The 26620-nt window shown below is 42.0% G+C and overlaps 1 pseudogene; it reads right to left on the bottom strand.

Annotated features, from left to right (window-relative positions):
- Positions 1–5080: 5080 nt before the first annotated feature.
- LOC115101561 (hippocampus abundant transcript 1 protein-like) lies at positions 5081–20563 on the bottom strand (annotated as a pseudogene).
- Between the last annotated feature and the right edge of the window lie 6057 nt (positions 20564–26620).

The following is a 26620-nucleotide window of genomic DNA, read 5'->3' as shown; positions in this document are numbered from 1 at the left end:
CATCTTTCCCTCAATCCTGACTAGTCTCAGATCCTGCCGCTGAAAAACATCTCCACAGCATGATGCTACCACCACCATGCTTCACCGTAGGGAAAGGGGCATACTTAGTCAGGAGTACAGCTGAATGCATTCAACTGAAATGTGTCTTCCGCATTTAACCCAACCCCTCTGAATCAGAGAGGTGCGGGGGGCTGCCATCCACATCTTAGTCGTCCAGGGAACAGAGGGTTAACTGCCTCAAGAGCAGAACAGATGGTGCCAGGTTTCCTCCAGACGTGATGCTTGACATTCAGGCCAAAGAGTTCAATCTTGGTTTAATCAGACCAGAGAATCTTGTTTCTCATGGTCTGAGTCCTTTAGGTGCCTTTTGGCAAACTCCAAGCGGTCTGTCATGTGCCTTTTACTGAGGAGTGGCTTCCGTCTACCCACTCTATGATAAAGGCCTGATTGGTGGAGAGTGGCAGAGATGGTTGTCCTTCTGGAAGGTTCTCCCATCTCCACAGAGTTACTTTGGAGTTCTGTCAGCGGGACCATCGGTTTCTTGGTCACCTCCCTGACCAAAGCCCTTCTCAACCGATTGCTCAGTTTGGCCGGCGGCAAGCTCTAGGAAGAGTCTTGGTGGTTCCAAACTTCTTCCATTTAAGAATGATGGAGGCCACTGTGTTCTTGGGGCCCTTCAATGCCACACACATGTGTTGGTACCCTTCCCAATATCTGTGCCTCGACACAATCCTGTCTCAGCACTCTACGGACAATTCCTTCGACCTCCTGGCTTGGTTTTTGCTCTGACATGCACTGTCATCTGTGGGAGCTTATATAGACAGATGTGTGCCTTTCCAAATTGTGTCCAATCAATTGAATTTACCACAGGTGGACTCCAATCAAGTTGTAGAAAAATCTCAGGGATGATGAATGGAAACATGGTGCACCGGAGCTCAATTTTTAGTCTCATAGCAAAGGCTCTGAATACTTATTTAAATAAGATACCTGTATTTTTTGGGAATAAATTCACAAACATTTCTAAAAACCTGTTTTCACTTTATCATTATGGGGTAGTGTGTAGATTGATGAGGAAATGTTTTAATTTAATCCATTTTAGAATGTTTTAATTTAATCAAATTTAGAATAAAGGTATAACTTTCCGAATGCACAGTAAATAAATTGTAATTAGTTGTATATTTTATGTACGCTCCATTTCATATGTGGATAGTTTGTGGAGAAATTGTGTGCTTTTGTCTGAGTTACAAAACATGACTCTCACAGACCCAATGTAAATAAATAAAATAAACACGTTATGTATGTTCCATTTTATTTGAGGAAAATGTAATAATATAATATGCAATAAAGTACATTCACAGTTAAAGCAATGTCTTTGGTTTATTGGATATTTCTCCAAATAAAACTTGTGATCAAAAGGAAGTTGGCAGACCTGCAACCCTCGGAGCATGTGCAGGTTGTCATCTGGATCTGAAAAATAGAGAGATGGAGGGAGGGGAGGAAAAGTGCAGTTCAAAGGTTTATCATTAATAACTGACAATAGAGTGATCACTAGTTACTGTATTGTGATTGTTTAGTGTTTTACTTACTCAACAAGTAGTGCCCCAAGGTGGGATCGAACAGTGTCTACAAAGCAGCAGAAAATGTCAAATAAGGTCACCAAAGTTTCCTTGAAGTCTGTACAGATCTGTCTTTTTAGTGCGGGCCGCCTTTAGTCTTGGTGAAATGGAAGAAGACTAACTATTGTGACCTCGAAGAAATCGAGAAATAAATTCAGTTCACCCTCTATTGCCCTTTCTACCACGATATACACTTGTCCTTATTCCAGAAAGCTCACCACATATACTCTGGCATTATGTGGCTGAGCGATGAGGAGAAACTCATTTTTTGTTGTTGTCCATTGTGTATTTCCTTTTGCAGGATTTGTAGATAAAGCCTGCAATAAAAGAAAAAGGGAGACCTATATCAAATCTATATTTTTAGCTCCTATATAGCAAATGTAGATTGTGTGTAGGCCTGTCTCACACTTGAATCTTCTCTTTGTGCCAGACTGGGTTCAAATACCTTTCCATATATTGTTTCAGTATTTATCTGTATTTTGTATATGTACACATGTTTACTGCTCTAGGATTATAGTTATTGCTTGGATAACCTTATTTACTATTATATATTGATTTCTTATTCACTGGAAGAATTATCACTGAATTATCATAGTGAATAATTGTAATCCTTGTTTGTGTCAATTAATGGGTTGCCAACTGGCGATTTGACACGAAAATAAAATCATTCATTAATTAATTCCAGTTTGTCAACAAATTAATAATTGATATGTTGGATTCATATAAAACACAATAGCACTAAATCAAAAAAGAATAGCACTAAATCAAATTTAGATTTAGTCATATTAACTTAGATTTTTGGTTGCGATGGAGACACAAATCCAACATATACATTATTAATTTGTAGACAAACTGAAATTAAGGCCAGACTAAGTCAGTGGAACAGATGGAACTATCCAAGCAGAAGATCCAAACATCTCCTTCAATATGTTGATATTTGGTTGCAGTTTGTCTTTAGGTTGCCACTAGATAAACTGTCTAAACTAGCTAGCTAGCTGCAGTGTAAACCATGTAACTAGCTAACGTTAGCTAGATCAACAAGTAGGTCCACCGCAGCATCATAATAACAAGAGGCCTATTGCAACCATCGATGGCACTATATTATCGCCAATTGAGAGCTCGTTATGTGCCATCAATACCATCAATATGTGCTAAATTCACTGCCACAGCTGATCTCAAATGCAACCATTATTGGTCACCTCTACCGCTCCCTAAAATATGTCGGTTTCGCCTAAGTCAGAGATCCATTTCTAATGACGAGATGATCATGTCTTAGCCCTAACAGTGAGAGTCGCCCCAAAGGCAGGAAAGCATGCGACGAGTTTAGGTCTGCATATTAAACCTATAGAAACGCATTGGGCTTATTTTGGCGAGAGAGAGCCTTCTCGCTTTGCCTCTTTCTGTCTGCCTTAGTCCTGCTTGCAACCAAAGTCTTTCAATATATGTTCGCCCTCTGGTTGGCATTGTCTTCGAGCAATTTAGTCCTTTAAATAATAAAAAAACAGACTAATGGCAATTTATCTATTTTACAAGCATTCTGTACAATATAAATAAAGTATATCATTTTTGGCCATTCACAAGGCTCATTTGAATTTCTTGATGCACCATGAATATGCACTGCAACAAAAGAGTTATCAAATTAAGATCCGACATATGTATTTAGTTAAGAGATCTCTAAATAATCGTTTTCATTATAGCACATTGTTAGAAGTCAGTGACAAAACCCTGGATTGGAGAGCAAATGGATAGCTGTAGATTAATTAACTCTCCAGTAGGAGACGCTGCCCAGCCTATTGGTTTTTATATCTTTTTTAAGTACCGAAGAAAAAAGTAACGTTGTTTCAAAAGGTACAAATTCAACATATTTCAAACACAAGCGTTTGTCTATGTTGAAAATTGGTTACCATGATGACATACTCCTGTTTGTTGAAATCTCACCCTCAAAACAATTTTGGATTACTTTTTTCAAATCCATTGTATTTTCCACTAGATTCCATGTCAAAATATGTTGATTCAACCAGTTTGTGCCCAGTCGGTATCTTTTGACAATTGCTTACACTGTGCCAATGTATCCCCAGCCCCACCCCCTTCCACTATCCATCCATCCTTCCTCATTAGTAATTAGACTAGATGATTAGCACAATTGGGTCTGTAATGAGTCTATATCATAACCAGATCCAAATGGCAGGGGCAGTTAGAATCAGTGTTTTAAATGGCACTCTACTCCTTATATTGTGCACTACTTTTGCCCAGGGCCCATAGGGCTGTGGTCAAAAGTAGTGCACTATGTAGGGAATATGGTGCCATTTGGGACACAAACTCAATTCATCATCATACAGTATGAGGCCAATGACAGGATTAAGGCTAAGACTCTTCTTATAGTATCCATCTCAGAGATTCTCTTCAAGTCCATGTTATGACCACATACCACCTGCTGCACTAAATAGACATAACTGCCTGCTGTCAGGCTGCCTACATCAGGATTACATGCTTGGTGTGTGTGTGTGTGTCTACACACGTCTAAGTCTGTGTTTGTGGCAATACCATACCAGACGCCATAGTACACCAGATGATGATGATGATCCTCAACATTTAGAGAAAGTTCTTAGTAAGGGAAGCCGACTGACAGGCCAGGATCACAGGCCATTAATAGAAATCGGACAGTATCTTCAGGTGTGACAAACTGTAAACACAGATTGTCCATACTCAGGAACACTTTGGGGGTTGGGTTTGTTTCATCAACTGTAATTTTCAGGAAACCAATTACATTGTATTTACTACAATACTGTGTGTGTGTGTGTGTGTTTGCTTTAGGGTGTACTCTTCCCTCCTTTGCTTGTTTATTATAGACAATTCTGAATTAACAGGCTACAAATCAATGGTTTTAATATAGGTAATATAGTCATCTTTGTTTAAAACTATGATTTAGCAGGGTTTGCTTAGAGAAAAGGTCCTATCAGTATGTGTGTACTAACTGCTTACAGTGACTTCAAAATAACCTTGTAGTGGAAGGGAGGTGTTGCTTCTGATTAAAAACTAGAAAGTCCTAACGTTTCACGGTTAAACACACACGGAGGATCGAACACAATAGTATAAATGAAAGGAAATTAACAACAGAACAGAATGTTCAGTGTTTGCCCAGGTTCTGAGGTAGAGATCTGAGAGGTTTTAAACAGGGCTCTTACTGCTGGAGCTTGGGTCGTGTTCAGTAGGCATGCCATGGAAGAAAATAGTGGAGAGGTACCAACCGGACTTGTCCAATAAGAAATGTTCATTTTTATTTCCCATTGCAAAATGTTTTGCTATGGTGTGCACTAATGAACACGACCCCATTGCTAGTACATGTAGCCTACTGTATGTTGCAAGAAAAAGTCACAGAGCTTGATGTAGAATAAACCTTTAAATAAATGGTTTGAGATTAGTTTCACATATTAAAATGACATTTTCAACCATTTCCACTCATGTTGGCTTGCTCTGGTAATTTATTGGCTAACAGTAGGCACAAAGAGAGGAGGCTCAGCTCAGGCCACAAACCAACATGGGACTACAAAACAAGAGTGGTCAGAAAAATCAGGGTCGGTCTGAGAAATGTAGCTGCACCATACTACTGTAGCAGTCAGACCTATAGGATGCCATATCCTTCACGTTAACATACACACATGTATTGTAAGTACAAGAATGTTTGTGCATTTACTGAAAAGCCGGTGTGTTGGAACTGTACATGTGTGGTGTGTTAGGGCTGGTGCAGAATTAATGTAGGATCTTAGTCATTCGGTTTACTGCCCTTGTGTGTGTATTATGAGCATTGACTTAAATAAATATACATTCTAAGAGACATTTGGTCTATGTCTCAAATGTCACCCTATTCCCTATGTAGTTTACTACTTTTGACTAGGGCCCATAAGGCTTTTGACCATGGTTATTGCTAACCAGGCTGAAATTATGAACAGTATGTTTGGTTGGCATAACGACAACATGTACAACGCAGAACATTCAATGATGCTAGTGTTGTCATTTATACAATTCAGTAAAAACATTACAGCTTGTTATTAAGTCAAACATTCAATAAATCCCCAAAATGTAATGTTGAAGAAATCCACAAATAAAAAACAACATTGGAATGTCCAAGTGTTAAAAGCTATTATAAATAGCACTTAAACGTTTAGCCAAAAAATGAAGACAAAAGTAGTCACAAACAATAACAAAACATGAGTTAAGGTAGTCACAAACAAGTTAAACAAAACAAACATAAAATATGACACAAAAAAATGCAAATGACAAAAATGGGACAAAATTGAAATCCCAATAAAATGTCCAACATTTTGACACCTACCGGTTCTATTTCCATTTGTGATTTGGTGATTTCAATGCACTTGAGCATCCTTCACAAAAAAAATCTACTGTTTCAAAAGTATAACAGCAAAGATTTACAGTAGTATCTGCAACACCTTTGGAATCAAATACGGACAGACACGGGGAGCTAAAAATACTACATTTGCAATCTTGTGTCTAATACCACATTTAACCTTTACTATCCTACTGCAGCAGTACAATATGTGATATTTTAACTTACTGAACACCTAATGGTGTTGGAGGGCCAGTGGGAGGCACTCTTTCCTCTGGTCTAAAAAAATATCCTAATGCCCCAGGGCACTGCCCTGTGTAGGGTGCCGTCTTTCGGATGGGACGTTAAACGGATGTCCTGACTCTCTGAGGTCATTTAAGATCCCATGGCACTTATCGTAAGAGTAGGGGTGTTAACCCCGGTGTCCTGTCTAAATTACCAATCTGGCCCTCAAACCATCACGGTCACCTAAATAATCCCCAGTTTACAATTGGCTCATTCATCCCCCTCCTCTCCCCTGTAACTATTCCCCAGGTCGTTGCTGCAAATGAGAACATGTTCTCAGTCAACTTACCTGGTAAAATAACAGATAAATAAAATAAAAACCTAACGATATTATTCCAAAGACTGTTGCAAATATCAGTGCTCACATTGACTCCCAAATGTATAAAGCAGTTCATAGTAGTCATACTGATCTAGGAATAGGTCCATATACTCTGTTATCTATTATACTCCAAGTCAAAACAGATCCTAGATCAGCACTCCTACTCTGAGATGCTTTGTGAATACATACAGTACCAGTCAAAAGTTTGGAAGCACCTACTCATTCAAGGTTTTTATTTATTTTTACTATTTTCTACATTGTAGAATAATAGAAGACATCAAAACGATGAAATAACACATGGAATCATGTAGTAACAAAAAAAAAAGTTAAACAAATCAAATTATATTTTAGATTTGAGACTCTTCAATGTAGCAACCCTTTGCCTTGATGACAGGTTTGCACTCTTGGCATTCTTTCAACTAGCTTCACCTGGAATGCTATCTTCTCTATATCACCCCTAACTTGTCACAACACAACTGATTGGCTCAAACCCATTAAGAAGGAAATGAATTCCACAGATTCATTTAACAAGGCACACCTGTTAATTGAAATGCATCCCACAAGTTGGATTGGCTTGATGGGCACTTCTTACGTACCATACGGTCAAGCTGCTCCCACAACAACTCAATAGGGTTGAGATCCGGTGACTGTGCTGGCCACCCCATTATAGACAGAATACCAGCTTACTGCTTCTTCCCTAAATAGTTTTTGCATAGTTTGGAGCTGTGCTTTGGGTCATTGTCCTGTTGTAGGAGGAAATTGGCTCCAATTAAGCGCCGTCCACAGGGTATGGCATGGCGTTGAAAAATGGAGTGATAGCCTTCGTTCTTCAAGATCCCTTTTACCTTGTACAAATCTCCAACTTTACCACCACCAAAGCACCCCCAGACCATCACATCGCCTCCACCATGCTTGACAGATGGCGTCAAGCACACCTTCAGCAGCTTTTCATTTTTTTCTGAGTCTCATGAATGTTCTTATTTGTGATCCGAACACCAAACGTAGATTTGTCTGTCACTTCTTTCCAATCTTCCTCTGTCCAGTGTCTGTGTTCTTTTGCCCATCTTTTATTTTTATTGGCCAGTCTGAAATATGGCTTTTTCTTTGCAACTGGCTAGAAGGCCAGCATCCTGGAACCATATACTGTCTGTCTGTCTGGTATGCTAATGTATGGCAGATAGGTAAACATTGAAAAACTTCTCTGACTAATAAAATGGTCTCTCTCATACACACTTCTCTCAGGAAACTGTCCTATAAAAACGTTATAGGGTTAAGCCTGCACTGTCTCAATGGATAGGTAGCACCTCTTAGATGGATCTAAAGATGTTCCACTCTCCTCATGTTCTACATTGTCTGCATCCCAAATTCCTTTATAGGCACTACATTTTGTCAAAGGTTGTGCACTATAAAGGGAATAGGGTGCCATTTGGAACGCATCCAGTAGCTTCTCTCCCAGCTAGACACACACTGAGGCAGACACGCTTTCCGTTCTTACTTATATTAAGACATAAAATCAGACAAGTCACAACAAAAGTTTGTTAGCTTGTAAATTGGCCATTAGAGTAGAGCTCGAGCTGTGGCTACTGTTATCATTGTTGACTTACTCTCTTCGGACAAAGAACACTGTGGTTGTTGCCACAGATTGGGCTTCTTGCCTACAAAGCAAATAGAATCATCAGTTAAATTGCAAATGCCACCACATTCCCGATATTGTGCACTTCTTTTGACCAGAGCCGTAGTGGATCTCTGGCAGTACAAGCCAAGCCTGTACATCACATCCTCCTTAATCCTCTTCCTGTTACTGCTTCTCAGGACAGAGATCAGCTCAACCAAGTTTCTCCCAACACAACACATACCTGTCCCCAGCGCTACCCATCCCCTCTCTCTCTTCCCTCCATCTCCTTCCTCCCTCTCTCAGGGCCTTCGGAAACTCCTTACACCACACTCAGGTGTTCAGACTTCAGAGGACAGCCCACAAGGTTCTCCAACACACACACACACACACACACACACACACACCTTTTCTGCTCACAGAAGAAGCCACTCTCTTATCTGGATACGTGTGTGCAAGAGCGTGTGAATATATATAGAACAGTTTGTTTGTAACGGTTAACTTGTTTGTTCAGGTGTGGTTTGTTAATGCCATCGGGCTGGTGTTATACACAACTGTCATCCAGTAGTGGCTCCTTGCCCTCTGCCCCACTACTGGGAGGGCTGTGTGAATGGCTCTGGGCTACGCTGCTGTATTTCTTGTAGCCTCCTGGTCGGACCCCCGGGCCATCGTACTCTGGGATGAAGAGGGCTACTAAACAAGGAGAGTAGTACGGAGCACGCCCCAAACAGGAAGGGAGGGCCGGGGATGATGGAACTCTGGAGGCAGAGCGAGAATACATATGTGATTGTTAGTAAATGTGTGAGTTTGTTGCTTTATTCACACTATAGGGCCAACCTGATCTGTACTGCACTGGCTCAGACATCTTTTTTACATTGTCCTTTCATCCATTCTATGGTGGAGAGATAACCAGGCCAGCCCAGTATAGCTCAACTTGTATTGGCCCTATTGTGTGAATTAGGGTTGTGTGTGTGTGTGTGTGTGTGTGTCCTGTCCTTCCTAGTCTCACATCGTCCGTGGGGTTGGCTGAGTGATTGAGTGTGTATGTGTCCTGTCGTCACTGTGTCCTGTCGTCACCCACCTCATCTGTGGGGTTGGCCATTTTGGGCTTGGGTTCTTTCCCAGGGCTGTCTACTGCGTCCAGATCAGTCAGCTCCATGTGGAACAGATAGAAGATGAAACCATAGAATGCTGGGCCCAGACCGTTACACAGACCACGGATACCTGTTATCATCCCCTGGACCACATCTAGAGACAGACAATGAAGAGGTTACACAATGATCGAACACAGTAAACATACTACAAATTAAGGTGGTCCATTGCAATAAACAAGCTGAACTTTGCACGTACCACCGTGATAACGCTGGCTTACTTAAAATGCTGCTAAACGGGAGATTACATGAACCTGCACGTTAAAGCAAACTTGATTTCAACCAAAACCCCTCAAGGATAAACCAGCAGTTCAGTTGAGAGTCAAGTGATTATAATAACAGACAGCTGCTTCTAGGGTACATTTGACATTTTCACAAAAAAAAAATGTTGACTACATTTTCATTTAATAAAAAAAAATAGGCCTTTATAATCTAATTTAATCAAGATTGACTTGATTTAGTTACACATTTGAAATATGGACAGTCCAGGGATATTTTACACCCAATCGTGATAAGAACTGACCATAACACACATTTTTACTTTAAAGACAGTTGTCAGGGTAGCCTAGTGGTTTGGACTAGAAACCGAAAGGTTGCAAGATTGAATCTCGAGCTGAGAAGGTAAAAATCTGCCCCTGAACAAGGCAGTTAACCCACTGTTTCTAGGCCGTCATTGAAAATAAGAATTGGTTCTGACTTGCCTAGTTAAATAAAGGTAAAATAAAAAATGTAATGGATTAAATACATTTGAAAAATAATAAGAGTAGGCTAGATCAACATTAGTTTTTAATTCGTAAAACAAGGAAATAAGCCTACTTTATTTCAGTTATACGGAATGATTGTCAAATAGATAAAAATCGCCCTTAGTCCGCCCAAAAAGTAGGATTAAGTTGTTTCCGATGATAATACCCACCAGAGGGCGAAATTATTTGAAAAATGCTTGATACAGTAGCAAGCAGGATTAAGGTAACAGAGAGCGGTAAATGAGGTGACCAATAAAGATTGCAATTGAGATAAACTGTGCGGGTGAATTTAGCTCATATTGATGGTGTAACGAGAGATCTGCTGGCGATAATCTGGTGGCCATCGATGGTTGCAATAGACCCAAAGGCTTTATAGGGCATTCATAACACCTTCACAAGGACGAGATGAACGCTTCAGAAATCATTTATAAGCTCACCATTGGGGTTGAAATCTTTAGAGCAAGTAGCCTATACTATGCATTGTATATTATATAGACAAACATTTCAGATCTGAAAAAAAGGGGGCCAATTTCTGATTAGGGCAGTCTTATATTGGTATGTGGTAGTAGTAGCTCACCCTGCTGGTCTGAGTCTGCGTTGCGAGACAGGATGGCACTAATAGCTGGGAAGGTGATGCTAGACATGGCCGCTACCGCTCCTGCTGCCCACATCATCCTAATGGGAGAGAGAAAACACAATTCCATTTTCCCGACCATTTGCATGTGTGTGTGTGTGCATGTGTGTGTGTGTGCATGTGTGTGTGTGTGCATGTGTGCATGTGTGTGTGTGTGCATGTGTGTGTGCGTGTGTCTGTGTGTGTGTGTGTGCGCCGAGAGACACCTCAGCTCAAACCAAACAATCGCCGTAGAAAAATGTGGTTTTCATTTGAGGTAATTCTTCAACAAAGTATTTTCCAACTCCGGAGAGGAATCAGCAGGCAACAAATCAGACTGTACACACACAGTACACTGAAAAGGTCATATAGTCAGGAGGTGGAAACATGGAAATCCTCCTCACAGACTGATATCACAGAGACAGGACTAATCTGGCCTGTATTCAACCTCTCTTCAATGCATCCATCAGAGTCAACACTAACAACAGTAACCATAATAAGATAACATTCAGAGCATCAGGACTGCATCAGGATTACTTTCTTTCCCCTGTCCTCTCAGTCCCCTGGTTCAAACCATTAACAATAGATTAGTGTTAAAGCCAGAACAATAAAGTCAAAATCAACTGTCCTCTGCTGACCCCATGATAAAGGATCCTCGCAGTGTGACCTGTTCAGTGCTGTGGATTGTGGATCATTGGGGTACACTAGATACAATGCTCTGGTTAGTGAACTGTATTGTTGTTGGTGTTATGCTGCGCTCTAATGGCCTGACAGGATAGCGCCGTTTAATGCGACACGATATACTTTGTCAACTCATGGAAATTGTATTCCCATTTCATTTAGAGTTGATTAGAAGAAAAGAAAGCAATGTCTGCTCACGGTCTGCTGACTGCTCCACAAAACGTGGTGCTTAAAGGGGTTATTGTGACCAATATGTTATTGTAAGGCCTGGGTCAAGATTAGTGATAGGGACAGTACATTAAAAGGTAGTTGGTATTGACCATGGTTGTGATCCGAAGCCATACCAGGGTTATGGTTAGTGAATTACAGTAAGTGACATTATAAGGACGTAGTTGGTACTGACCATGGTTGTGATCCGAAGCCATACCAGGGTTATGGTTAGTGAATTACAGTAAGTGACATTATAGGGACGTAGTTGGTACTGACCATGGTTGTGATCCGAAGCCATACCAGGGTTATGGTTAGTGAATTACAGTAAGTGACATTATAAGGACGTAGTTGGTACTGACCATGGTTGTGATCCGAAGCCGTACCAGGCCAGCTGTAATATCTGGAAGCCCAGGCCCAGTTCTTATTCGCTATGGAGCGCATCAGGATCCCGAGAACCACCGTCTGACACAGAGAACACAGCAGGTAATCTATCGATCGATCATTTATTTATTACAGATATGTCAACAACTCTAGGACTTCCGAAAAGACATCACAACCGAAGTCAAAAAAACTGTATAACAAGTATCAAAAGTTCACCAACCTGAGCCACGATGGAGAGGATGCCCACCACAGCGATGAAGGCTGCAACTGTCTCTGACCTGAACCTTATCACCTGGGGAGAATGTACAGTTTAGCGGAGACATACAGTATATAGACTGAACAAAAATATAAAACGCAACATGTAAAGTGTTGGCCCTATGTTTCATGAGCTGAAATAAAAGATCCCAAAAATGTTATATATGCACAAAAAGCTTATTTCTCAAATTTGTTTAAATCCCTGTTTGTGAGCGTTTCTCCTTTGTCAAAATAATCCATCCACCTGACAGGTGTGGCATATCAAGGAGCTGATTAAATCAAATCAAATGTATTTATATAGCCCTTTGTACATCAGCTGATATCTCAAAGTGCTGTAGAGAAACCCAGCCTAAAACCCCAAACAGCAAGCAATGCAGGTGTAGAAGCACGGTGGCTAGGAAAAACTCCCTAGACAGGCCAAAACCTAGGAAGAAACCTAGAGAGGAACCAGGCTATGTGGGGTGGCCAGTCCGGCTGTGCCGGGTGGAGATTATACAGAACATGGCCAAGATGTTCAAATGTTCATAAATGACCAGCATGGTCAAATAATAATAATCCTGACCCCTCCTGTCTCAGCCTCCAGTATTTATGTTGCAGTAGTTTATGTGTCGGGGCTAGGGTCAGTTTGTTATATCTGGAGTACTTCTCCTGTCCTATCCGGTGTCCTGTGTGAATTTATGTATGCTCTCTCTAATTCTCTCTTTCTTTCTCTCTCTCAGAGGACCTGAGCCCTAGGACCATGCCTCAGGACTACCTGGCATGATGACTCCTTGCTGTCCACAGTCCACCTGGCCGTGCTGGTACGGTACGTACCAGTCAAAAGTTTGGACACACCTACTCATTCAAGGGTTTTACTTTATTTTTTACTATTTATAGTAATAGTAATAAAGACATCAAAACTATGAAATAACACACATGGAATCATGTAGTAACCAAAAGTGTTCAACAAATCAAAATATGTACGTATGTATGTAAATATACACATATATATGGCAGCTTCATTAAATAGTACCCACTAAACACCAGTCTCAACGTCAAAGTGACTCCGGGATGCTGGCCTTCTAGGCAGAGTTGCAAAGAAAAGATTTAGAAGAAAGTTCTTTGTTTCTGGCCATTATGAGCCTGTAATCGAACCCACAAATGCTGATGCTCCAGATACTCAACTAGTCCAAAGGCCTGTTGTATTGCTTCTTTAAATCAGAACAACAATTTTCAGCTGTGCTAACATAATTGCAAATGGGTTTTCTAATTATCAATTAGCCTTTTAAAATGATAAACTTGGATTAGCTAACACAACGTGGCATTGGAACACAGGAGCGATCGTTGCTGATAATGGGCCTCTGTACGCCTATGTAGATATTCCATAAAAAAATAGCCAATTAGCCAGCTACAATAGTCATTTATTACATTAAGAATGTCAACACTGTATTTCTGATCAATTTATTAAGTTATTTTAAAAATGGACAAAAAAAAGAAGTGCTTTTCTTTGAAAAACAAGGGCCTTTCTAAGTGACCCCAAACTTTCACACACGCGCACACGGTCAGTTCCAATACCATATTTACAATGTGCAGGAATTCTGGAGTGATAAGGGTAGAAAGCTATGTACAATGTTACATTTGACATATATTTAATCATTAATAAAAAGCTGGAATGTCTTGAGTAAATAAGTATTCAACCCCTTTGTTATTGCAAGACTAAATAAGTTCAGGAGTAAAAACGTGCTTAACAAGGCACATATAAGTTGTCAGCAATTTTGATGAGTCGTGCATGGCCACGCAATCGTGGGTGAACAGGGAGTACAGGAGGGGACTAAGCACACACCCCTGTCAGAGTTGTGGTGGTGATGTTGCCTACCCTCACCACCTGGGGTAGGCCTGTCAGGAAGTCCAAGATTAAGTTTCAGAGGGAGGTGTTCAGTCCCAGGTCCTAAACTTGGTGATGAGCTTGGAGGGATCAATGGTGTTGAACGCTGAGCTGTAGTCAATGAACACCATTCTCACATAGGTATTCCTCTTATAAGGGTGGATGAAGGCAATGTGGAGTACAATTGGGATTGCGTCGTTTATGGATCTGTTGGGACGGTATACAAATTGGAATGGGTCTAGGGTGTCTGGGATGATGTGTACCATAACCAGCCTTTCAAAGCACTTCATGATTACATATGTGAGTGCTACAGGGCGGAAGTCCTTGTGCCATGCTGCCTTAGAGTTCTTGGGAACAGGAATGATGTTGGTCAGTTTAAAACGTGTGGGGATTGCAGACTGGGACAAGGAGAGGTTGAAAATGACCTGCCCTGCGCATGCTGAGAACGCGCCCTAGATTACTGTTCGGCCCCCTGCCTTGACAGTGCTCACCTGATTAAAGACTTCACTCACGTCGACTCACAGACCAATATTCTAAATAGTTACTTTTTGAACTAAACTACTTTTTGAACATCCAGTCCTCCGGCTCGGTGGGGGCCCTCACGCATAGCGTTTTTATTGTCGAAGTGTGCATAAAATGCATTGAGTTCGTCTGGCAGATCACGGCTGGGTTTTCCTTTGTAATCCATAATGGATTGAAGCTCCTGTTACAGGTGGTGGGCATAGAAGCCTGTGTAATATGATTCCACTTTATTCCTATATGGTTCTTTTACTCGTTTGAGGACTCTGCGAAGGCCGTAGCGGGACTTCTTATACTTGTTCCTGCCCTCAGTCATAACCTTAGGGTTGTCTGCGATAGCCCTGTCATTTAGTCTAGCACCAACCTCGGTGTTAATCCAGCGTTTTTTAATTGGGGAGGCAGCGAATCTTCAATGTGGGGACAGCGTTGCCGATGCATTTCTTAACGAAGCTGGTGACGGTGATGTAATCGGTCGGAGTCTCAAAACATAATCCAATCAACGCTAAAAAAGCAGTCCTGTAGCATAATCTCTGATTTTGATGACCATTTATTTTCTCAATGGAGCGAGTCACTGGTACTTCCTGTTTGAGCTCCTGCTTGTAAAACTGTAGCGGTTTTTGAGGTCGGTTCGGTCTCAGTTTGATTATTAAAAAATAATAGCGGTTTTCAATGTATTTGAATTTTTTTTACATTAAAAGCACTATGAATTGAGGGTTGAATGCTGTAACACAGAATAAAACAATTAATAAAAGTCCCATGATGATTATTCACATTACTTTAATAAAATAGTTCAGTTGTTGTGTATATTACATTTGTTTTATTTGATGACTATTTAATTCAAAGTCATCTCATCTCTGTAGAGCTGCTGCCTTCAAAGTAAATAAGGCATACTTTTATGACTGTTGAATACCAACCATCAATCACTTAGATCATATATTTTCAGGTAGATACCTTGAGAAGCAACAGTTGCTCTCTATATCACCTCATGATTGCGCATTCTTCACTCTTCTGTAGCAGGTGTAAAAGAAACAGACCGGACAAGTATATGCGCAGTGGATTGTGGTCATTGTAGTTAGTTTAGTTCAAAAAGTAACTATTTAGAATATTGGTCTGTTGGTAACAACAACTCCCTACTACATGTGCGCATTGAGCTCACAGAGAAAAACAGAACGAAATGGAATTCAAATTATTGAACCAACGTTGGTCAATTCGTTGTTTAAAAAAAACCTCAGCACTAGTAAACAGGAAGCAGGAGTATGGAGTCATGATCGGATTTGCAGAATGGGGGAAGAGTATATATACGTAAACCCATTGGGTCAAAAGTAGTGTACTTTAAAGGGAATATTGTGCAATTTGAGACATAGACAGTGGGTCCGACTGGTCTTACTTGTTCTCTAACTGAGTAGTTCTCATTGGGACAGAACAGACCATGTTGTTGACACTAGAACAACAGTAGCCCAACTTGGCCACATTCTGAGGAAGTTAAGTTGGAAAAAGGAGTTGAGGCAATCCAACAAACTCCCCCAGTAGGTGAATTTACAGATATGACCACATTGTGGTATTTTTGTACTCTGAACTTTTGTGGGTGAAAACACAAGGATTTCTCTCAACTAGAAATGTGCTAATGATTCACTGAATCTACTCACCAAAATATGCTATTCAAAACAACATACTGCCGTTTACAACTTCTCCAACTGTCCCACAGGTCACAGAAATATAGGGGGTAGGTTTGAGACTAGGAGTTGGTTTGGTTCTGGTGAGTACCTGTCTACCTCTAGGAGGAGATGCCTAGGGGGTAGCAGACTTGGACTGCACTGTTTATATTTAGGTGCAGGAGCTCTATAATACTTTTGAGCTAATATTCTATAAGAAGAACAGGAGCTCAAGCAGTAGAACATTTGAGGGGCCGGCACTCAGCTCCGATGAGCTCTTGCCCAATTTGAGGCTTAAGGGTTAGAGGAAGAAGCTAGAGTACTGTTCGCCCTCAGGGAGGTAAGGGGTTAGGGTTTAGAGGATGAGGTTAGGGGGTAGGGTGTATTTGGGATCAGCACTTGTCTAAGATAGAGGAAGAAGCTGGAGTACTGTCCTGCCTCAGGCAGGTAAGACAGGAACACTGTGATGCAGATGAGAAGCACCGTGGAGTCCTGGCCCACCTTACGCAAAGACTGGAGGGGAGACGAGAAACACAACACATTAGATTCACATTCATTTTATTGCCACACAAACACTGATTGGTTGTCCTGTTCCCAAGAGATGGGTGCTCCCCTCAGGCAGAGTAGTATCTAAGAGTACATTCTAGTATACTACAGGTCAATACTGAGAAGGGGTCTATCCGCGCCAAGGAGATAAGAGCTCCCCAGGAGGTCAAGTACAGTAGTATAATATAGTATAGTCAGTTATAGTACTATAGTATAGCATAGTACTCACAGTGACAGGGTCAGCCTGCTCCCAGGATATGGGTGCCCAGGATATGGGTGCTCCTCAGGAGGCAGTATAGTAAGCGTTAAGAATTCCCTTCACTGGAACTAGGGAGCCTAGCCCAAACCATGAAAAACAGCCCCAGACCATTATTGCTCCTCCACCAACCTTTACAGTTAGCACTATGCATTCGGGCAGGTAGCGTTGTTCTGGCATCCGCCAAACCCAGATGTGTCAGTCAGACTGCCAGATGGTGAAGTGTGGTTCATTGTTTACACTTCTCTAGAGTCCAATGGCAGCGAGCTTTACACCACTTCAGCTGACACAGGGCATTGTGCATGGTGATCTTATGCTTGTGTGCGGCTGCTCCACCATAGAAAACCATTTCATGAAGCTCCCGATGAACAGTTATTGTACTGATGTTGCTTCCAGAGCCAGTTTGGAACTCGGACTGAGCGGTGCAACCGAGCACAGACTTTTACGTGCTACGCGGTCCCGTTCTGTGAGTTTGTGTGGCCTACCACTTCACAATAACAGCACTTACAGTTGACCGGGGCAGCTCTAGCAGGGCAGAAATTTGACTGACTTGTTGGAAAGGTGGCATTCTATGATGGTGTCACGTTGAAAGTCACTGAGCTGTTCAGTAAGGCCATTCTACTGCCAATGTTTGTCTATGGAGATTACATGGCTGTGTGCTCAATGTTTTACGCCTGTCAGCAATGGCTGTGGCTGAAATAGCTGAATCCACTAATTTGGGGTGTCCAAATACTTTTGTATATACAGTGGCTTTTGTTGCCTTACAACATGGAATTAAAATAGATTTTGGGGGGTTTTGCATCACTTGATTTACACAACATGCCTATCACTTTGAAGATGCAAAATATGTTTTTATTGTGAAACACAAGAAATTACAAAAAAACTGAAAACCTGAGCGTGCATAACTATTCCCCCCAAAGTCAATAGTTTGTAGAGCCACCTTTTGCAGCAATTACAGCTGCAAGTCTCTTGGAGTATGTCTCTATAAACTTGGCACATCTAGCCACTGGGATATTTGCCCACTCTTCAAGGAAAAACTGCTCCAGCTCCTTCAAGTTGGATGGGTTCCGCTGGTGTACAGCAATCTTTAAGTCATACCACAGAGTTTCATTTGGATTGAGGCCTGGGCTTTGACTAGGCCATTCCAAGACATGTAAATGTTTCCCCTTAATCCATTCGAGTGTTGCTTTAGCAGTATGCCTAGGGTCCTTGTCCTGCTGGAAGATGAACCTCCGTCTCAGTCTCAAATCTCTGGAAGACTGAAACAGGTTTCCCTCAAGAATTTCCCTGTATTTAGCGTAATCCATCATTCCTTTAATTCTGACCAGTTTCCCAGTCCCTGCCGTTGAAAAACAGCCCCACAGCATGATGCTGTCACTGCCATGCTTCACTGTGGGGGTCGTGTTCTCGGGGTGATGAGCAACGTTTTCCTTGATGGCCAAAAAGCTCAATTTTAGTCTCATCTGACCAGAGTACCTTCTTCCATATGTTTGGGGAGTCTCCCACATGCCTTTTGGCCAAACGTGTTCGCTTATTTATTTCTTTAAGCAATAGCTTTTTTTCTGGCCACTCTTCCACAAAGCCCAGTTCTGTGGAGTGTATGGCTTAAAGTGGTATTTTTTTCTCATTTCCCTTCACCAATTTTGAATATTTTGTGTATGTCCATTACATGAAATCCCCCAAAATCCATTTAAATTACACTTCCTCCACCCAAAGGTCTGACAAAGCTCCTATCAGAGGAACGACAGCAGACCCTAGGGGAAGGAGGAAGGGGGGGTGAAGAGAGGGCGGGAAGAGAGAGCGAGAGAGAGGGAGGGCGAGAGGGGAAGAGGAGAGAGAAAGAGAAATAAAGAGAAGGAGGGAGACAGAAAGAGGAGAAAGGAGCGATAAAAAGAGAGGGAGATAGAGGGAGAAAGGTAGGGACAGAAATAGAGGGGAGGGAGAGAGAGGAAAAAGAAGAGGGAGAAATAAAAAGGAGAGAGCGAGAGAGGAAGAGAGGAGAAGGAGAGAAGGGGGGAGAGGAGAGGGAGAGAAATAAAGAGGGAGAGAGAGGAAAAAGGAGAGAGAGAGAAAGAGAAGAGAGGGGCAACAGTATCTCGGACCTGCCTGGTGTGTTCCTTGTTCTTCATGATGCTCACAGTGCAGGTGCATTTATACGGAGACTTGATTACACACAGGTGGATTGTATTTATCATCATTAGTCATTTAGGTCAACATTGGATCATTCAGAGATCCTCACTGAACTTCTGGAGAGAGTTTGCTGCACTGAAAGTAAAAGGGGCTGAATAATTTTGCACGCCCAATTTTTCCGTTTTTGATTTGTTAAAAAAGTTTGAAATATCCAATAAATGTCGTTCCACTTCATGATTGTGTCCCACTTGTTGTTGATTCTTCACAAAAAAATATAGTTTTATACCTTTATGTTTGAAGCCTGAAATGTGGCAAAAGGTCGCAAAGTTCAAGGGGGCCGAATACTTTCGCAAGGCACTGTATATCACTCCAGTGTTAATGCTAAATTGTAATTATTTCGCCACTATGGCCTATTTATTGCCTTACCTCCCTAATCTTACTACATTTGCACACACAGTATATATATAAAAAATAAATCTAAAAAACTGTTGTTATCCTACCTAAAGTGTCCTGGCTCCAGGCTCGAGAGAAACAGGCTAGGCTGCTGTTAACTGTTGTTATCCTACCTAAAGTGTCCTGGCTCCAGACTAGAGAGAAACAGGCTAGGCTGCTGTTAACTGTTGTTATCCTACCTAAAGTGTCCTGGCTCCAGGCTCGAGAGAAACAGGCTAGGCTGCTGTTAACTGTTGTTATCCTACCTAAAGTGTCCTGGCTCCAGGCTCGAGAGAAACAGGCTAGGCTGCTGTTAATTGTTGTTATCCTACCTAAAGTGTCCTGGCTCCAGACTAGAGAGCAACAGGCTAGGCTGCTGTTAACTGTTATTATCCTACCTAAAGTGTCCTGGCTCCAGGCTCGAGAGAAAGAGGCTAGGCTGCTGTTAACTGTTGTTATCCTACCTAAAGTGTCCTGGCTCCAGACTAGAGAGCAACAGGCTAGGCTGCTGTTAACTGTTGTTATCCTACCTAAAGTGTCCTGGCTCCAGACTAGAGAGAAACAGGCTAGGCTGCTGTTAACTGTTGTTATCCTACCTAAAGTGTCCTGGCTCCAGGCTCGAGAGAAAGAGGCTAGGCTGCTGTTAACTGTTGTTATCCTACCTAAAGTGTCCTGGCTCCAGACTAGAGAGCAACAGGCTAGGCTGCTGTTAACTGTTGTTATCCTACCTAAAGTGTCCTGGCTCCAGGCTCGAGAGAAACAGGCTAGGGTGCTGTTAACTGTTGTTATCCTACCTAAAGTGTCCTGGCTCCAGACTAGAGAGCAACAGGCTAGGCTGCTGTTAACTGTTGTTATCCTACCTAAAGTGTCCTGGCTCCAGACTAGAGAGCAACAGGCTAGGCTGATGTTAACTGTTGTCATCTTACCTTGACACCGTGAATAAGCCCATTCATCAGGAATGTGTGTTGAGGGAATGTTTCATGTAAGACCTGGGAAACAGACAAGACATCATCAACTGTTGTGTCCATACAGTAGCCTACAGTAAAGTGACCCACACAGTACAGTGACTGCTATACACTTCCGCGTTAGTCAAACTAAAGCAAAGGAAAGCACACACACACCCCACGCCAATATAAAGTGACACTGAGAAAACAGAACGGTTGTGTCCATATTAGTACAGTGTAACAGACCTATGTAATGACATACAGTGGCTCGTGTTGACTACAGTAACTTCAGTTAGTCAAACTACAGCACACTGACCTGGAGGTACCCATTAACAATATCCTCTCCATTACCTAATAGTGACCTTTCTGTGTCTGAGATACCGAGGGAACAAACTCTCAGTTAGATAATGGAAACTGATGTAGAAAGGTTGAGGGGAGAGACTCTAGCACACTGTGTAAATAACACACTTAAAGTACACCTTTATTCCCTAACGAAATGTAGTCTGAAGCAAGCAGGCAGATGGTATAATTTCCCTCAAATTCACAAACAGAGGTCAGGCATGATGGTGAAAATGCAGCCTAAATCAATGTGATGCAGTTCAAAGTCTACAGACAGTATTGGTGAGGAACTCCGTTTGAGAGCAGGTGAAGGAGGGGTCATTGACACCAGTACGATCATGACCCTGTGAGTGTTTAGACAGGACTAAGAGAACAAACACATACAGGGTTTAACTATTGGTCAGGAGGACATGGACCAAACCAAATGCAAAATGGAGAGGAGAAGCCATTCAAGGCCCCTAAAACAGGGTTACCCAAACTCAGTCTTGGGGCCCCCCTTGGGTGCACATTTTGGTGTTTACCCTAGCACTACACAGCTGATTGAAATAATGAAAGTTGATCATAAGTTGGTTATTTGAATCAGCTGTGTAGTGCTAGGGCAAAAAAACAAAAACGTGCACCATGGAGAGGCCCCAGGACCGGGATTGGGAAACACGGCCCTGAGAGAGTTTTCCTGCACAGATGCAGAATATAGTGGGTTTGGTGAGGCTGAGAGAGGCTCTGGCTGTGGCTAAGGAAAGTGGGAACCTCAGTGGGTGCAGTGAGAGGGTGATACATAAGAGAGTACTGTAACAGGAACAGGTGAATGGATAGAGCACAGTGGGAGCTCACTGTGCACCTAACTAAAGGAGGACCTGAGTGGAAACAGTGAAGCCAGCGTCTCTTTCCACTGCTCTCTGATTAACCCAACACGCAAATGTTAACCACCCCCTGGGAGATCCAGTAAGTGGAACAGATTTTCATAGTCAGAATAAGCACCACTAACCCTCCACACAGACCAGGGTCGTGTTCAATAGGTGCAAAACCGAAGAAAACAGTCTGAAATGGAGTGAAATGAGGTGTCTGAACTTGTCCAGTAAGAAACACTCTAATGAACAACAAATAGCACTGACTTCAAACAAATCATTTGAAACTGTCCATAATGTGGGCTGTAGATTTAGTTGATTTAGAAGGTTCCAGGAAATGGATGAAAAACAGATCTCATGGTCCTGAACACAAACAATGCATTTTCAATTCATATTCACTACTATATAGTTTGTCTGATATGATTGAGGGGAGTCGTGTGTGCCCGGATGTGTGTCTACAACATCTATAGTCGAACAACAACCACTCCCTAACCTTCTCTCTCCCACTCCCTTTGAGAAGCCCTTTCAAAAGCAAAAGACACCTTGATACACTACTTGATTTCTTTTTCATATTGCTCAGCCAAGTATCATCTGTCGACACTGAGCCTCTCATTCCCACAACACAGACTGCATTATCAGGCCCTGAACATTTGATTATCAATTAAATTATTCATAGCTGTTTGTGGAGCTGTTTGTTGGGAAATGTCACTCCCTGGTAGTCTGGTTGGGCTTAGGAGAGTATTATGAAGGAGTGGGGTGGGAGGAATGAATGCATTATAACCAGTCATTATGAATGCATTATAACCAGTCATTATGAATGCATTATAATGCATTAAACAGTCCTGTTTGGGGGGGGAGGGGATTATAAACATACATTTAGGTCATTTAGCAGACTCTCTTATCCAGAGAAACGTATAATGAACTTGTGTTAAGTAGGGCTGGGAATTGCCAGAGAATTTACGATACAATATTATCACGATACTTTGGTGACAATACAATGTGTAACAAAACTCACAATTCTATATGTACTGTGATTTTATTGCGATTCAATGTTGCAAACATATTGCTCACCATATGTCTGCTGCAGAAGGATACGAGAGAGCCATGAGAAAACAAGTTTTGATCAGTCATGGAAATAAAGTGCTGAAAACAAATTGGCTCCCTATTTAAAAAGAAGACGGAGAACCAGCTATGAAGGAAAAATAGTGGATCTTTGGTGCAGGTACAACCAACTAGCGCAAAAAGAATATTGTGATATTGTGAAAACGATACATCGTCAAAAATAATATCCCGATATGTAACTGTATGGATTTTTCCCCCTTCACTTGTGTTTAGTGGCAGGTGTGGCTCAGAGACTTAAACAGAGATCTGAGATATTGATGAAAGACATTACATCGTAATGTAAGGCTCTGCGGTAGGCTGTGTATGTGGTTTCTCATGAGCAGTCACTGTGTGTTTGTGGGTGATTGTTCCTGTCTCTGAGTTTGCACCAGATAGGACTGTTTTGGGTTTTCACGTTTCTTGTTTTTGTATTCAGTTGTTCATGTGTACATTTACGTATTAAAAGAACCATGGACACTTACCACGCCGCATATTGGTCCTCTGATCCTTTTCGCCTCTCCTCTTCGGAAGAGGAGGAAATCCCTTACACATGTATTGTACAGGAAACGAACAAAGTGTCTTAATAGGGTGTTGGGCCACCACGAGCTGCCAGAACAGCTTCAATGGGCATTGGCATAAACTATCTGTAACTCTGTTGGAGGAATGCGACACCATTCTTCCACAAGAAATTCCATCATTTGGTGTGTTGTTGATGGTGGTGGGAAACTCTCTCAGCCACCGCTCCAAAATCTCCCAGAAGTGTTCAATTGGGTTGAGATCTGGTGAACTGACACAAAGAGGCGTCTCAAAGGACCAAAGTTACCGAGATCTCTCCTTCTAGCCATGGTAGCCAAAATAAATGGGCAACTGGGCATTTTTATGTGACCCTACGTATGATGGGATGTTTTAATTGCTTAATTAACTCAGGAACCACACCTGTGCGGAAGCACCTGCTTTAAATACACCTTGTATCCCTCTCACTCAAGTGTTTCCTTTATTTTGGCAGTCACCGGTACATTCCAACTGTATGTATCCCTAAGTCACCGGTACATCCCAACTGTATGTATCCCTAAGCAAGGGAGGGGAGCAGTTGGGCTTAGGTGCGTGTGAGTCACACTTGAGCCCAGGTTGTGTTTAGTCTAGCATGAGGGGATCATGCGCATGACGCTTGTAACGCCAGGGTTGTGGGCTGGATTCCCACAGGGACCAGTACAAAAAGTATAGAAAATGTATGCACTCTCTACTGCAGTTTCACAAACTCGGTCCACGGGGCCCTAAACGTACACGTTTTGGTTTTTGCCCTAACACTACACAGCTGATTCAAATTATCAAAGCTTGATGATGAGTTGATTATTTGAATCAGCTGTGTAGTGCTAGGGCAAAAACCAAAATGTGCACCCCCTGAGGTCTCTAGGACAGTTAACCCTGCTCTACTGTAAGTCAATCTGGATAAGTGTGTCTGTTACATGACTCAAACGTAAACGCATGTGTTGTCTCTACAGTCTGTACATTATGTACCCTACTACAGTGGGGCAAAAAAGTATTTAGTCAGCCACCAATTGTGCAAGTTCTCCCACCTAAAAAGATGAGAGGCCTGTAATTTTCATCATAGGTAAACTTCAACTATGACAGACAAAATGAGAGAGAAAAAAATCCAGAAAATCACATTGTAGGATTTCTAATGAATTTATTTGCAAATTATGGTGGAAAATAAGTATTTGGTCAATAACAAAAGTTTATCTCAATACTTTGTTATATACCCTTTGTTGGCAATGACAGAGGTCAAACATTTTCTGTAAGTCTTCACAAGGTTTTCACACACTATTGCTGGTATTTTGGCCCATTCCTCCATGCAGATCTCCTCTAGAGCAGTGATGTTTTGGGGCTGTTGCTGGGCAACACGGACTTTAAACTCCCTCCAAAGATTTTCTATGGGGTTGAGATCTGGAGACTGGCTAGGCCACTCCAGGACCTTGAAATGCTTCTTACAAAGCCATTCCTTCGTTGCCCAGGCGGTGTGTTTGGGATCATTGCCATGCTGAAAGACCCAGCCACGTTTCATCTTCAATGCCCTTGCTGATGGAAGGAGGTTTTCACTCAAAATCTCACGATACATGGCCCCATTCATTTGGATGCAGCTCAGCATTCTTTGTCCTCCAAACACGATGAGTTTGGAGGTCTATTTTGGTTTCATCTGACCATATGACATCCTCCCAATCTTCTTCTTCCTCTTCCGGATCATCCAAATGCTCTCTAGCAAACTTCAGACGGGCCTGGACATGTACTGGCTTAAGCAGGGGGACACGTCTGGTACTGCAGGATTTGAGTCCCTGGCGGCGTAGTGTGTTACTGATGGTAGGCTTTGTTACTTTGGTCCCAGCTCTCTGCATGTCATTCACTAGGTCCCCCCGTGTGGTTCTGGGATTTTTGCTCACCGTTCTTGTGATCATTTTGACCCCACGGGGTGAGATCTTGCGTGGAGCCCCAGATCGAGGGAGATTATCAGTGGTCTTGTATGTCTTCCATTTCCTAATAATTGCTCCCACAGTTGATTTCTTCAAACCAAGCTGCTTACCTATTGCAGATTCAGTCTTCCCAGCTTGGTGCAGGTCTACAATTTTGTTTCTGGTGTCCTTTGACAACTCTTTGGTCTTGGCCATAGTGGAGTTTGGAGTGTGACTGTTTGAGGTTGTGGACAGATGTCTTTTATACTGATAACAAGTTCAAACAGGTGCCATTAATACAGGTAACGAGTGGAGGACAGAGGAGCCTCTTAAAGAAGAAGTTACAGGTCTGTGAGAGCCAGAAATCTTGCTTGTTTGTAGGTGACCAAATACCTATTTTCCACCATAATTTGCAAATAAATTCATTAAAAATCCTAGTGTGATTTTCTGAATTTTCCCCCTCATTACAGGCCTCTCTCATCTTTTTAAGTGGGAGAACTTGCACAATTGGTGGCTGACTAAGTACTTTTTTGCCCCACTGTATGTCATATAAAATATATTCACCCACCCAGTATTGTAATCAAAACTTACCCATAAAGCATGTAGTCCTTGGCTCAGACAGTGTAGTAGTGTGGGCTCAATAGCATCTCATTACTGTGCAAGATCTTGAGAATCAGCTGTACATGTGATGGAAGAATGCACTGTGCATGCAGAGGGTTGCAATTCCATTGAATTGGGGATAGTTTAACCAAAATATACTACAAGACCTAGAATTGCCTTATGTGTATCCCACAAAAAAGGTTCACTGTTATAAGCTAACCTTTTTGATGAATTTATGCAAAATTCCCCCAAAATGTGTTGTTCTTCCCCTGAACAAGGCAGTTAACCCACTGGTCTAGGCTGTCATTGAAAATAAGAATTTGTTCTTAACTGACTTGTATGAGGATTCTGTGTTATGCACTATAGCCATTTACCATATATGTGATTGAATATTATCTGCTGTTGGCTGGTGTGGATGTATGTATGTGTTATGCAATATAGCTGACTTGAAACATTGTTAACAGTTTCAGGGCCATGGGCCTTTCTCATGATGGAATAATACAGAATAACATGAAGACAGGAACTGTGCAATGAGTTGGGGGAGGCACATTCAGAATGTAGTGTTGCGAGAACAAACGGTCTTTTGTTAGATAACAGGAGCCAGGTGCGAGATAACGGTAGAGCATGAGCGCATAGATATTCTTCACAGCAACAGTTACATCAATCAACTGGAGCGCTCGGGGGCCGGGACCAGCTCTGCGCCAACAATCAACGATAGGCTGGGTGAGTCTAAACCA

Source organism: Oncorhynchus nerka, linkage group LG20, assembly GCF_034236695.1.
Source record: "Oncorhynchus nerka isolate Pitt River linkage group LG20, Oner_Uvic_2.0, whole genome shotgun sequence".
Lineage (NCBI taxonomy): Eukaryota > Metazoa > Chordata > Actinopteri > Salmoniformes > Salmonidae > Oncorhynchus > Oncorhynchus nerka.
Note: the sequence above shows the minus strand (reverse complement) of the source record. Positions and strands in the feature narration are given on the sequence as shown.